The following is a 12,325-nucleotide window of genomic DNA, read 5'->3' on the forward strand; positions in this document are numbered from 1 at the left end:
CCCTTTTCTTTGAAGTTTAATATGCTAATGTGATTTCTCCAAGTAGGACATGTTCCTGGGTCAATCTGCCTAATCATGGAACAACATTCCTATTGACCAATCAAATTTTATGGTTAGGTTAAGAGTTGGAGGTTTGAACAATGTTCTTGTAAAACAATACAACAAAACAATCCTTCTCATTTAGAGTTCGGGGTAATATGTAGTGTTTAAAGTATGATAGTTTGATAGAAATGTTGTTTCTGGTTCCTAAAAAAATAATTTAGAAGGTCAAAAAGCAAGTGAAATTATCCATATACTTTCCCCCTAAACTTCATGGGTCACTTGAGAAGTCAGTCTCCAAACTGCACTGCAAATAAACTAAGAATAAACAGACCAGAATTCCCTGACAAATCAAAACACAACTCAGTAAATCAAGTTAGCAGCTATTCTGTGTTTTAAAAGTATCAGAAATGCAGTGGAAAATGTGCCAAATCCATAAGCTTGCACACACTCTTAGCTAAAAGATTCTGTGCTACGCACATGGAAAACCTGACAGTGCTGTCTTCTTTCATAACTTTGATTTGTGGCTTTGGGCTTTGAAGGCTGAACTGCATAATTTTTTGTAAAAAGAGGAGGTAGTTGACAGAAGTTGCTGGTAAAAACACATCTAGCACACCTAAGTTTGTTTGAAATGCCACATCTGGCTCTTCAAACAGCTTGACCTGTCAAAGGCACAGCCAGATGGTGCCAAAAACATGGGGGACCCTCTCAGTCTCGGGCCCCTGAGACAGTTGACAGGTCAACTGGACCATTGACTGCCTCATGCTCATGTTTGTCAGCCTGTAACCAGCAAAAACACACTCAAATTGGGTATTTTTCATCTTTAAAACAGAGAACTGATTGTTCTGAATGAGTTCATGTGTGAATGTGTTTGGTTCAGGAAGACAACCCTACCGGGGGCGCAAAACATTGAAATGCTCAGTGAAAAGGCTAATTTCTGGTGCTTAGTCTAATAGAAAACATCTTTCTGATAGATCTGAAACATCCTGAATGTGGGGCAAAGACAGCTGGTTATGTAACCAAGGCAGATGAGGACAGTCTTGACAGATTTGGATGAAGGTGGTGGGAGTGAAGGGTGAAGAGTGCATGAGCGTGTTGAGAGTGCATTAATAAGAGTAATGTAGTAATATGGTACTGCAGGGAAAGCAGGAAAGAAGATCCAATGTCTTGTATGTTAGACAGAGCTGCTGAGGAATGCTGTTCCATCTCTGACAACGCTATTTCAGGAAGTACCACGCTACAGTCCAGCAAAAACAGCTGTGTGAAACTTTAGGTGATGATACACGGGGCAACTTTTTGAGCAATGTTGCTGAGCAATGTTGCCGTCAACGGGCAACTAATTAGGGCAACGGACAGTTGGCAGCAACTAATCGGAGAGGAGCAAATCTATTGCCAACCCAATGAATACCCGCGTCGATCGCATCAAAAGCTACATTCATGTGCCATACGCCCTACAGCCAACACTACTACAAACGTGAAATAGGTCCCGTCTTTTTAGTATTTAACTGAAAACATTCAATGGCTTAATTACAGTTTACACGCATTACATTGGACAGTTGTTGGTATTTTAAGCATTATATGAGGTAAATTCCCTGTTTTGGGTTGACGCATGACAACTTACTAGTGTAAAAAGATATAAGTTCACACCCCTTTTCTCCGCTCCACTGCCGCTGAGAGGCCACCATCTTGTCTGATTTTTTTCTGAAAACTCCGAACCAGTCACGTGATCGGCTGCTAGCATTATGATTGGAGGATCTCAAACAATTGCCCACGACTGATCTAACAAATCCAGATATAAATTTGTTGCTCATTCTCATTGGGAAAGTGCCCAAGCAACGTTGCTCGGCAACATTGCTCAAAAGGTTGCCACATGTATCATCACCTTTACTCTCTCCTTCCCTCAGTTGCTTTCCCTGCCCACCCACAATTTCCCATCAGATAAGTGGTTCTCAGCTGGTTTTGCTTCACGATAAGTGGTTCTAAACTGGTTTTGCTTCACGATAAGTGGTTCTAAACTGGTTTTGCTTCACGATAAGTGGTTCTAAACTGGTTTTGCTTCACGATAAGTGGTTCTAAACTGGTTTTGCTTCACAATAATTGGGTCTTAACTGGTTTTGCTTCACAATAATTGGGTCTTAACTGGTTTTGCTTCACAATAATTGGGTCTTAACTGGTTTTGCTTCACGATAAGTGGTTCTAAACTGGTTTTGCTTCACAATAATTGGGTCTAAACTGGTTTTGCTTCACAATAATTGGGTCTTAACTGGTTTTGCTTCACGATAAGTGGTTCTAAACTGGTTTTGCTTCACGATAAGTGGTTCTAAACTGGTTTTGCTTCACGATAAGTGGTTCTAAACTGGTTTTGCTTCACAATAATTGGGTCTTAACTGGTTTTGCTTCACAATAATTGGGTCTTAACTGGTTTTGCTTCACAATAATTGGGTCTTAACTGGTTTTGCTTCACGATAAGTGGTTCTAAACTGGTTTTGCTTCACAATAATTGGGTCTTAACTGGTTTTGCTTCACGATAAGTGATTCTAAACTGGTTTTGCTTCACGATAAGTGGTTCTAAACTGGTTTTGCTTCACAATAATTGGGTCTTAACTGGTTTTGCTTCACGATAAGTGGTTCTAAACTGGTTTTGCTTCACGATAAGTGGTTCTAAACTGGTTTTGCTTCACGATAAGTAGTTCTAAACTGGTTTTGCTTCACGATAAGTGGTTCTAAACTGGTTTTGCTTCACGATAAGTGGTTCTAAACTGGTTTTGCTTCACAATAATTGGGTCTTCACTGGTTTTGCTTCACAATAATTGGGTCTTAACTGGTTTTGCTTCACAATAATTGGGTCTTAACTGGTTATGCTTCATGATAAGTGGTCCTAACTGGTTTTGCTTCATGATAAGTGGTTCTAAACTGGTTTTGCTTCACAATAACTGGTTCTTAACTGGTTATGCTTCATGATAAGTGGTCCTAACTGGTTTTGCTGCACAATAATTGGGTCTTAACTGGTTATGCTTCATGATAAGTGGTCCTAACTGGTTTTGCTTCACGATAAGTGGTTCTAAACTGGTTTTGCTTCACAATAATTGGTTCTTAACTGGTTATGCTTCATGATAAGTGGTCCTAACTGGTTTTGCTTCATGATAAGTGGTTCTAAACTGGTTTTGCTTAACAATAATTGGGTCTTAACTGGTTTTGCATCATGATATGTGGATCTCAGCTGGTTTTACTTCATGATAAGTGGTTCTCAACTGGCTTTGCTTCACAATAACCGGTTCTCAACTGGTTTTGCTTCATGATAAGTGGTTCTAAACTGGTTTTGTTTCACAATAATTGGTTCTTAACTAGTTTTGCATCATGATATGTGGATCTCAGCTGGTTTTGCTTCATGATTAGTGGTCCTAACTGGTTTTGCTTCACGATAAGTGGTTCTCAGCTGGCTTTGCTTTACAATACAAGTTGTTCTTAAAGTCCCCCTGTGGTGAAAATCAAGTTTTTAATGTCGTTTATATGTCTATGTGGTGTTTTTAACATGCTTTAATAAAAAACATGAGCAAATTCATAAGTCAACACCATTGCTGAGTATTTTCTTTTTAAAACTGCAGTGATCTAAAGACTAAAGTGATCTAAAGTTTGAAATCACTGGTGTTTCTGACATCAAAAACTACTAGTTAATATCATTAACTGACTGCACAAGGGAGTCTCAAAAGAAGCCAGGTTATCCCTGTATATTTTTCTGTTGTTATGAAAAATCATGTAGATTTGTGAAAAACTTTTAAGGGATAAAATTATTGACTAGAGGGGGGCTTTAACTGGTTTTGCCTCAGCAACAAAATTGCACATTTTTACATTTCTCCATAAAATCGTGATCTGCATAGGTTAAAAATAATGCAAAATTATTAACATGAAATAAAAAGATTTAAATAATTGCAAGTAATAATAATAATAATAATAATAATAATAAATATGTATAATTTGGCAAGTGGTCGATGAATTTAGATCCACTATCAGTGATCAAACACCATCCAGATTTATAAAAAAAGATGTAATGGCTACAGCCCAGAAAATTAAAGTGCTTGTTCTTATCTCCTGCCACATTATTTAACAGGTCAGTCAAGTAGAGAATCTAGTTGGGCATTTATAACCATTCAAAAAGAAATAATATTTCACAGTAAAAGTGGATCTGCGCTCTCTATGATGTTCATTCCCTCCTATAGTAACTCTCAGGCAGAAGCCCTATTCTAGTGGTTAGTGGATCGCTTAGCTGTGGCTGCCAGAACTTAACTAACTGCTAAGGGAACCACATTCAGAATGACTGCCTTGAATTTTACCATAGAGGAGACAGACCACTCATAGAAATATATATTAAAAAAGGAGAAATCATAAGTTTTTTGGAAGTTTGGACATGATTTGTTCTCAGGCTGCATGCAAAACCTAACATACAAAATGACCAGTATATTTCAATTTACGAACAAATGACACTTATGAGCCAGTTCCTTTTAGTGAATTTAGTGAGTGAGTATAGCCTGATTTGCACAATGTTTTAATCTTATCAGGCAGTTCTTTAAATCATTAAATGCAGTTCTGTCTGATCTACCCAACGAAGAAATCAACTGCTCATGATATCGATTCATTAGTTCTTTCTACTTTAGCAGGGACTTTCCAACCAAGCTGTTTGTTGAGTTCTTAAGAGTCTGTCCCACTAGGGTTATTTTTAATGAAGGGAAAGAATTGTCCTTGATAGTTAAATAATCTTATTTGTCAACTCCAAGTGTGGGAAACTCAGCACCACAACTCAACACACCTGTTAAACACACTCCACAAGGCCTTATGCAACACAAAGGCTGTGCAAGCAAGAAAAGGTCTTGAAACATACAATAAAGTGGGGTTTCTTTGTTTCAGCATGCCCAAAAAATGCATTTAAACAGAGAAAGACTATGTTAAACTGTACACTGGCTTGGCAAAGTGAAACCTGTAATTGTAGTTTATGATGGTGGTAAGTGGCGGGCTGTGATTGGGGTTTGTGAGAGCGGTCGTGACGTCAAAACAGGCATGTAATGTATTCCAGACACGGGAAAAAGCACACACATGTAATGTGCATTTAAAGAGCAAATCATAAACTGGGAATAAATGGAGGATGTGATGTAATAGTGTTTGAGCATGAGTGGGTTACAAAGACCTGATCTTTATCAGGAACAAGCTGTGTCAGCTCTAAGACACGCTCTATATGGTCTCAAAGGCTCAGTTCTCTTTTATCAATTTATATTTTCAAATCTGTTAAAGGATTATTAGGCTGCATAAATTAGGTCAGCCGGAACCGGGAACACCTCCTATAACACCAGATGTACTTGTTACAACGGAAGAAGAATGGCATCTACGCTAATATTAGTCTTTCTGTTTATCCCGAGTAGAGCTGCACAACGATTAATCACGATTAATCGTTTGCAAAATAAAAGTCTATTTACGTAATAAATGTGTGTGTTCTGTGTATAATAATTATGTATATATAAATACACACACACGTTTGTTCAAAAATACAGTAAAACAGTAATATTGTGAAATATTATTACAATTTAAAATAACTGTTTTCTATTTGAATATATTTTAAAATGTAATTTATTCCTGTGATGGCAAAATTTTCAGCATTATTACTGCAGTCTTCAGTGTCACATGATCCTTCAGAAATCATTCTAAAAGAAAAAATGTTTTTTGAATAATGTAATGTAATGTACCATTGATTAGAAACTTGAGATTTAAATTTGTTGTGAATGTTTCAACAGGTTTTTAAAAAATTGGATCATGCCAGGAATCTCAGACAATAATATGTGCAAGAATTTGAATGTGACAGAATTTGTCTCAGTCACTGTTTGGATCAGCAGCGTTTACTCACTACTATTGTAAGGTTTCACGGTCTCATACTATGCTTAGATTTACCAAAAAAAGTCAGTGAATTTAATATGAAATATTAATTAAATATGAATATAATTAATATCTAAAATAAAATGACCTATAAAAAGAAAGTAGCAGTAATATTTGAAATAGCTGGGACCATTTCTGAAATCCAAGTAAATGTCCAATGTTTGTTTTATTGGAAAAGCAAGCTCTTTTTCTTAGCAACAATGTTCTAAATCTCATATGAGAAGTGAAGCTAATACACTTTTGTTAGTTGTACTGGATAAGAAAGTCTTATCCAAAGCATTTCAGCCCATACACTTATTAACATGGATCAATTCTCTGCCCTTGTACATGTATAGCAACAGTTACCATGTCGGTGCAAATACTCATATTCCATGGGTCATCAGACTCCACATCTGCTCTGGGTAGTGTATTCTTAGCCTACACTAGAGAGCAATGAATATTTGGCCCTGCATGTCACTCTTACCTAACCCGTGTTAGGGTGTTTATAGACTCTTCACTTGCCTCTGTGTCTTTTACAATGACTGAAGGCCAGGATATAAAGATAACATCTATAATGATGAACTGAATAATGGTAAATGCCATGAGATGTACATTAGATAGCAGAATTATGATACACTGCTGTCTAGGAGACAATGTTTTTCCGCATACAGGCCGTAATTGAAGTTCTGTCATCATTTATGTCGTTCCAACACTTTTTTTTTTAGACCTTTTTTCTTTTTACCTTTCTCACTGACACATTTTTCGAAATATCTCCTTTTGTGGTCCACACAAGAAAGTAGGACTATCCCTTCAGTGTGTGAACTGAAGCACGGTAGCTGCAAATGTAGGTGACAACATCACAAGTTCATCTAAGGTCGTAATAGGCTACTGGAAACTTCTCAGGTTCCTCTCTGGTATCTGAGATGATGTGGCTGATCTCAATGTACAAGTGGAAGCCAAGTACTTCCAAAGATACCCATGGTAATCCATATAATTCCAGGCTCTGATCCACATGGTTGGAGTCAGCAGATTCGAGCGAGGACTGGTAACCTGCCAGATGGATCACCTGAAATCTCACTATAATCCAGATGTCTAAACAGGAGAATTGCACACATCAAGACCACCTAATCAAGAATCAGAATGACATGACAATGATGACAGAATGACGTGTAAATGATGACAAAATGATCGTTTGGGTGAACTACTCCTTTAAACCTTCTGTCAGGCAGGAGGAAGTCTGGCATGCTCAAGAAGCCAGAGGAACGATGGATGATTTCTCCATTGCGTAAGAGACGAATCGGTCTGGAACTAACAGACCCAATGCCTCACTGGAAGCTTCCTCTCTATCTCTCTCCAAATTATGAAAGTCCAAGATATATGAATCACCAAAACTCCACGAACAGCCTCTTGCTATAATACAAAACAGACTGTACAGTTAAAATTGACAAAGTGGAAATGAGGTGTGGAAATATCTGCTCATTTCCACAATGCTGTTTTGTTTGTTTGAACAGAACCAGACCCTGAGAAGTCATATCACCGGTTTGACATTATTAAACTGAGGAAAAAAAATCTGATGCACGAGTCTGACATCATTCATTGGTTAGAAAAAATCGTTTGAGCACTTACAAAATTTATTACTAAAGCAGGACTGCACAATGCATGAGAAGATATGCATAAAACCTACTAAAATTGAATTTAACTTCAACTGCAGTCTTGAAGTAAAAGTGTTATTGAAATTGATATATCATATTCAATGCACTTTTAAGATCACTTTAATTAAAGAAAATTTAGTTAAAATTCTGAAACTTGGGTAAAAATAAAATAAAATAAAAAGGTAATTCTATTCTATGTTTTTTAACCGCTTTAATAAGACCGGATAGAGCGTTGGTGCTCTCAATTGCGTGTCTCTCTTTAAGAGGCAATAAAAACTGAACCCATATAGGTAGCACAAAAATTCTTTATACATACAAAAACAGAGACTTTACACGTTCAGATCAAGCCTCCAACATGCTTCTGTTGCGTTGATTTCATCCTCTAATGAGTCTGAGTAATATGCATTTACAACAAAAAACAATACAAACTGAATACAAATATGTACATTTCACGTGCTCGTAACTTCATGAAAAATGAAGTTTAATTTAAAGCAGATTGTCCCAAATATTATCAACATAATATATTGCGTTGATCATAAGATATTACTCACGGAATGATTTAACTTAGTTAAAAACATGTCTCGCATCTTTCCGGGATGCAGTGTGTATCCAATGTTCCCGGACCCATCCATGTTCGTTTTCCAATGTGGAATAACACAAAATAGGTATCATCTTAAAGCGTAGAATCTCATCTTTTTAATGCATCTAACAATTTTGAAAAACTCCTAAGGAGTGCTGAGAAGTGCCTCTAAACCGGAGTTTACCGCCCGTGGGCGCTATCTGGCTGCAAAAAATGAGTAACAACTTATTCAACTATACTTTATGCTATCACCACAAAATATAAACCACATGCAGCTCACATGTAGGAGAGCATCACCAAAAAAATTATTTTTCTCCTATCTTATTGCCTTCCTGAGTTATTCCATGTCAAATAAAAAAAAAACTGAAAAATTAGAAGAAAATAAATAAATAAAATATATATATATATATATATATATATATATATATATATATATATATATATATATATATATATATATATATATATATATGTCTTTTAACAGCAGTTTCTCAGCATGAAAATGTCCAAATGTAATGTAATTTATATTCTCTAAAAATTTAAAAAGTCTTTACTTTTGTGTATGTCACTCAGAAAAGAAAAAGAAAAAAAACTCTAAAAAAGCCTTCATGTCTTTTGTAGCTTTCTGGACACTAAAAATGTAAATTATCTTGCTAAAAGTGTAAATTATCTTGTAAATTAAGATCAAAAAGATCTTAATTTGTGTTCTGAAGATGAACGAAGGTCTTACAGGTGTGGAACAACATGAGGGTGAGTATTAAATGACAGAATTTTCATTATTGGGTGAACTAACCCTTTAATGGTGAAGAAATGGAGTTGAAATTCTAATATCTGAGTAAAAATAAATGAATGGATAAATGAATTAAATATTCAGTGCCAATCCTATTCTATCTAACTGAAAAATTAAATGAACTTTTTAGATCACAAACTAAAAATTGAGTAAAAATAAAATTTCAAATATAATATTACGAACATTATTTATAGTGTATAAAAAGTCAAAATCTCAAAATATGAGAAGAATTTGGCTTGTTGGACTAATATACTGTACTAATCAAATAACTAACAAACATAAACAAACGTTTGAGAAAATTAATTGCATGTGCTGTTTTTATTCCCTTGATCTGATTCTGCTTCTTTCACAGGTTTGCGCTTCTAAATGATAGTAAGTTGTTCTTGAGGCGTTGGTGTGATTCATTCCTCTTTACTAGTTGAGTGTGTACGTCCTGCCTGAGGGAAGGGAGGCCGTCTGGTGGCTGTGTGGAATGTCTCATTAAAGCAGCATCTCGCTCATAAAGCTCTCAGATCTATAAAGGGAACTGGAGATCCAGAGCGTCTGGATGTTCCCTATTATAAGATTTCACTGGAGCCTCTGGCAGCACTTGTACTAGATTACCACCATACTCCTCTGGATAACAGCTAAAGTCAGAGCCAGCAACAACAACAACAAGAAAGCATCTATCAATCGAGTGATAGTTCATTTTCAACAAAGAAGCATGGTGTAAATCAGCAAGCTTTGTGACCCTGTGCCCTGAGAATAAGGAGATAATAAGCACTTGATCATATTTTACATAGATCAAACTGTTTTTCTTTGGCAACTGCAGGCTGTTAAAATACTGGCAGAACCATTTTCCAGCAGTAAAAGGGAACAATTTTGCTGCCATCATATTTCAGCATCTGTTTACTACAATAGTGAGGGATGGTTGGTTTTAAGTTAATGTATCCAACTGAGCTGGTGTTGCATCTTTAATCCCAAACAGTATTGATAAATGTATGTTTTTAACCATAAAGTCTTTTTATTCAGGCCCAAAAACAGAATATGAATATAAGATGGAAATTGTGTTTGACAGACACAAAATGACATTGCTTTAGGTGCCATGTACTGCAAGTAAATCTGAAATACAGTACTCTCCAAAAGAAAAAAGAAATTGTATTATTTTGTGATGTCTCTGTGATGGTTTTGAAAACCCTAGAGAAAAACATGTGGTTTGATGGTATTAGCGGGTATGTGGGGGTTTTATATATTTCTATATTAAAAGATTAGTTCACTTTCAAATGAAAATTGCCCCAAGCTTTACTCACCATCAAGCCATCCTAGGTGTATATGACTTTCTTCTTTCTGATAAACACTCTCGGAGATATTTTAATAAATATCCTGACGCAGCCGAGCTTTATAATGGCAGTGAACAGGATCAATGAAGCTGAAGAAAGTGTCTCCATCCACATCCATCCATCATAAATGTACTTGACACGGCTCCGGGGGGTTGATAAAGGCCGTCTGAAGCGAAGCGATGTAGCCATATTTAACAAATTATGAAGTAAAATATCTAGCTTCCGCTAGACAGCCTACCGTATTCAGGTTACGAAGAAAGTGTAAACTGGTGTCACTTCAGTTAAGCTTTTTCCGTAAGTTGAATAGGGAAGGCGTAGTACGTAGTGTAAGCTTTTTGAACTGCAAGAGTTTTACACTTCTTCGTACCTTGAATACAGAAGGCGGTCTGGCAGAAACTACATATTTTACTTCATAACTTGTTAAATATGGATATTTTTGTACACAAACGCTTCGCTTCAGAAGGCCTTCAGAACCCCCTGGAGCCGTGTGGGGTATGTTTATGATGGATGGATGTGGATGGAGACACTTTCTTCAGCTCATACTCATTGATCCCGTTCACTGCCATTATAAAACTCGGATGCGTCAGGATGTTTATTAAAATATCTCAGATTGTGTTCATCAAAAAAGGAGAAAGTCATATATACCTATGGCTTGAGGGTGAGTAAAACTTGGCCTAATTTTCATTTGAAAGTGAACTAATCCTTTAATATGTTTTTTTTTCTGAACAATCAAGCATGAAAACCTATTCTATACACACCAAAAACAAAATCAAGACTTCATAAAAGGGCATAATAGGACCCCTTTAAATTAGCGCTCAAATAATTTGAAATGCTCAAGGGGCTCGCACACCGGATGCGAAGCTCAGCGCCACGACACGTCTTTCAAATTCGAACGCATTGTTTTACATTTTTTTCTGAGTCGTAGCTGGGCGCCGTGGACAGACGCCGAATGTCTCTGCCGGTGTGCGTAAGTTACACTCATAGAAAACAATGCGTTCGAATTTTAAAGACGTGGTGAGGCGCTGAGCTTCCGGTGTGTGAGCCCCTTCAGTCGTTTGCCACTCAGTGGGCGGGACTGCAGTTCGTAACGGTCGACGGTGACGTCACGTGCATACCCTCTATAGACATTTACCAGAGAAACAAGCGTGCCGCCATCTTTATAAAATTGTCTTTGAACTTCCGTTTTGCGGTAGCTCTGTACATTTCTATGGCATCACTATCAAAGAATAATTAGTTGGTTAAGTGGATTTACTTGTTGTAGAGTTAATGAAAGTTATCATGAGCATTGTTATGTTTAAAGCAGATGTCTTAACAACTGTCAGTAGATCGGGAAGATTTTAAAACAAGCAGTTCATTCATAATTAATATCGCTGTGGAAATACAACCGGAAGTCAAAAGACAACGAGCGCAACGCTGAAAAGGGGCGGGGTTACATAAGGTCTATAGACCTTATTTTCCAGAGAAACATGCGCGCCGCCATCTTTAGAATATTGTCTTTGAACTTCCGTTTTCGCGGTAGCCCTGTATTTCTATGGCATTGCTGTTAAAGAACAATTAGCTGGTGAAGTGGATTTACGTGTCATAAACACAGAGAAACTCAAAGCTCTAGGCAAACCGTCAAAATAAAAGTACGATTTAACTTGACAGAAACATATTACTTTTGTACAGTAGAATTTACATATTTATATATTTAATTATTAAAATATATTTTTAAACAATAATCTCTTTTTTCCATGTTTTAATTTTAACAGTAAAGCTCTGTTGTGCAGCACATTGTTTGACAAAAAAGTTTAATATCATGATTAAAAGATAAATTAAATGGTACACGTTCATTTGATTGCTAGAAAAATTTAAATACACAACAGAACTTCTGGGGGAAAAAAATCATAAAAATATATTTTTTAATTAATAAATATTGTTGTTTTTATGAATTCAATTAATTAGACATGCTTTTTGATTATTACAATGGAATTAAACCATTAAAATGGAATCCAAAAAACTGAATTTAAAATAAAATTTGAGGGGAAAGAATAAAATGTTTATCGTA

At 36.3% G+C, this 12,325-nt stretch overlaps 1 protein-coding gene across 5 annotated transcripts in view; it reads right to left on the reverse strand.

The window, feature by feature from the left end:
* Positions 1 to 12,325, reverse strand: part of wnk4b (WNK lysine deficient protein kinase 4b) — a 69,414-nt gene that overhangs the window by 40,851 nt on the left and 16,238 nt on the right. The gene's annotated exons all lie outside the window — the stretch shown is intronic.

Source organism: Chanodichthys erythropterus, chromosome 3 (assembly GCF_024489055.1).
Source record: "Chanodichthys erythropterus isolate Z2021 chromosome 3, ASM2448905v1, whole genome shotgun sequence".
Taxonomy (NCBI): domain Eukaryota; kingdom Metazoa; phylum Chordata; class Actinopteri; order Cypriniformes; family Xenocyprididae; genus Chanodichthys; species Chanodichthys erythropterus.